Source organism: Pocillopora damicornis, chromosome 2 (genome assembly GCF_964200805.1).
Source record: "Pocillopora damicornis chromosome 2, jaPocDami1.2, whole genome shotgun sequence".
Classification (NCBI taxonomy): Eukaryota; Metazoa; Cnidaria; class Anthozoa; order Scleractinia; family Pocilloporidae; genus Pocillopora; species Pocillopora damicornis.
The window spans coordinates 24,327,457-24,329,956 of NC_142671.1; the positions used below are offsets into that span (position 1 = coordinate 24,327,457).

The following is a 2,500-nucleotide window of genomic DNA, read 5'->3' on the forward strand; positions in this document are numbered from 1 at the left end:
GTTCAAAAAGAACATCTTGTTCTGTTGACCTTAAATATGTACTGTGTTGATTTTCTAATGCATCAGAACCACATGTCACTGCTGCGGTTGATATATAATGCAATTCATCCAAATGACCTAAATATATTGTTGTTGGTGGATGTTGTGCTAAATAATGTGGCTCTATCAAAGTTTCCCCAGCAAAATTTTCATGAGATTCTATGATATGAATTGCTACATTTTGACAGTCTGCAACTGCTTGTACAATCAGTGCATCGCACCATGTACCTTGCATTGACATATTATTTATATATTCATTCCATGAATTCTCGGTATTGCTTTCAATAAAACGTTCTGGGTTATTGAAAAGGTATTGAACACCAGCTTGTCTAATGAGTAAGTGATGATTGGGATCACCATATAACTGATGAGAAACACCTTGGAAAAAGCAGTCGCCATCACCACCAACATCAACAGGTCTCAATCCTAGCTGACGTAATCGCAAGTTTAACAACATAGTGGAACCAACTGACAATATAGTTCGACTGTTTAAATTTTGTCGAGGGCCTGGATTTAACTCAATATCACCAGATGTCAAAAGCTTCATCTTGAGACACAGTGACTTTTGGTACTGCTGGTTGATTTTGTTATTTTTTGATTATTTTAGCAAGAACTAGTTATTCGTTTGTTATTTTGCAAAAGTTTGCTTGCTGTCAAACTTTTTAGTTTTAAACGTTACTGAAAAAACATTCACATTTGTGCAGATATGTTACGTACCATAACTTATAGTGAGTCACTAAGCCATACGATCTGGACGATTTAGGAGTATATTTTCTAAGAATACACTTCAGCTTGCACCTAACTTTTCTCTTTTTCATAGATCTCATAATCTTTTTCGGTAATCTAGACGGCTCTCGGTCTCTACTTCGTTTCACTTGTTTAACTAGTTTTGAATGGCCACCAAATTCTTTCACACAAGATGGCGGCAAGGCCACAGCAACGTTCATCATTGCACGGAAAGTTTTGCTTAAACTTTTCCTCAGGTAATAGTTATAAACAAAACTACTAGTTCTGATATCAAGGCTAGGTTCGCTAAAAATTATCTTTAGATAATAGCTATCGAGATGATTACTAGTTCTTAAACAAATTTGCGCGTATAAACTGTCCACAGCTTTCGCAGACGTTTGGGCAATGATGGATGTTTTCGCCTCAGAAGCGGCAGAGCTTATGACAAAATCTCCCAAATAGGGCTTGTTTATTCCCTCAGCGGGCTTTGTAATCCTCAAAAGGGACTCAATAATCCCCCAATGGAGCTCAATAATCCCCAAACGGGGCTCAATAATCCCCAAACGGGGCTCAATAATTCCCTTGAAGGGCCTTTGTTTCCCCATATGGGGCTGATAAAACTTTAACATTTGTGTCTTCGCAAGCACAGGAGTAACTTTATTGCACCGAGCTGTGCATAGATCAACAGCTTGAAAGCTTGAAAGCATCTGTCAAAGCCATTTATTCGGCCAGGTTGACCCGTACTTCGAAAGCTGTGACATATCGAGACAACACCTTTTAAGAAATTCATGATAAACTAAAGAAAATGAAAAAAGTTCACTCACGTACCTCGCTTTCCAATGTCCAAACCGTGCACCCACAGCAACGAAGACAAAACGCAAATATTCTTCGTTCTCGAAGCGGTGTGTTGCCTTCTTTCCCACGTGATCGTTGACGCAAATGCCGACTCATTTCCTCGAATTGTATTGGTTCCGAATGTTGTTTTGAATTCGTAATTTTCTCACAACCAATGGTAAGGGTTACGATAATTCACGATTGAGTGACAACATTCATCGTGGTTCACGACAGATTCACGACAAATGGTTACGCTTTACCTGTTCTTCATGTAATTTATCACAAAATGGACTTTGAATGAAAATCTCAGTCAAACCTCTATAAAACATTTTCACATTTGTACTATATGAAGTAGTGATCGAAATTTCTACAGCTCTGTATACTGTCTGCATTTGCATATGCAAATAGCAGACACAAAAATTGGACGGATAAATTAATGATAGATCTAAAGTGTTGGCAGCATGACAAGTTGAATCTCTTTGTAATCGAGATAGCATACCTTATCTTTTGCCAGCCTTAGATAAATGTACTGAATGTGGGGAGCCCAAGAAATAGTCTCATCAGATGTAATACCAGGATTAGTGAACATGTTTACCCGTTTCAAACTTTGTCCATGAAAAGTAATATCAGTCTTTATGTTTGGACAGGTTAGAATGAGTTCGAAATAGCATGGCTTCAGTCTTGGTGGTATTAAGAAACAAGCTGTACACTTGAAGCCATTCACCCAATGTATTCAGGTCCTGATTCAGATTGTCTTCAATGACTTTAGAGTTAGATCCAGCACAAAACAGAACGGTATCATCTGTGTACATAAGCACATTACAAATCTTGATGCAGAGAGGCAAATCGTTCATATGAATAACGAAGATTAGAGGGCCCAATATGGAACCTTGTGAAACAC

At 38.1% G+C, this 2,500-nt stretch overlaps 2 protein-coding genes and 1 pseudogene across 3 annotated transcripts in view; all 3 read right to left on the reverse strand.

Annotated features, from left to right (window-relative positions):
* LOC149050447 (uncharacterized) overlaps positions 1–254 on the reverse strand; it is a 2,181-nt gene extending 1,927 nt beyond the window's left edge. Inside the window, exon 1 of the mRNA XM_089198710.1 lies at positions 1–254. This exon is cut by the window's left edge and continues 1,927 nt beyond it. The gene's annotated coding sequence lies outside the window, so the exon portion shown is untranslated.
* The window catches only part of LOC149050445 (uncharacterized), a 13,100-nt gene extending 10,899 nt beyond the window's left edge, over positions 1–2,201 (reverse strand). The window contains exon 1 of one of the 2 annotated variants that reach the window (XR_016184503.1): positions 1,594–2,195. The gene's annotated coding sequence lies outside the window, so the exon portion shown is untranslated. Of the gene's footprint in view, positions 1–1,593 lie in introns of both variants that reach the window. The other variant, XM_089198711.1, reaches the window with a different exon arrangement.
* LOC149050448 (uncharacterized) lies at positions 189–1,472 on the reverse strand (annotated as a pseudogene).
* Positions 2,202–2,500: the final 299 nt, after the last annotated feature.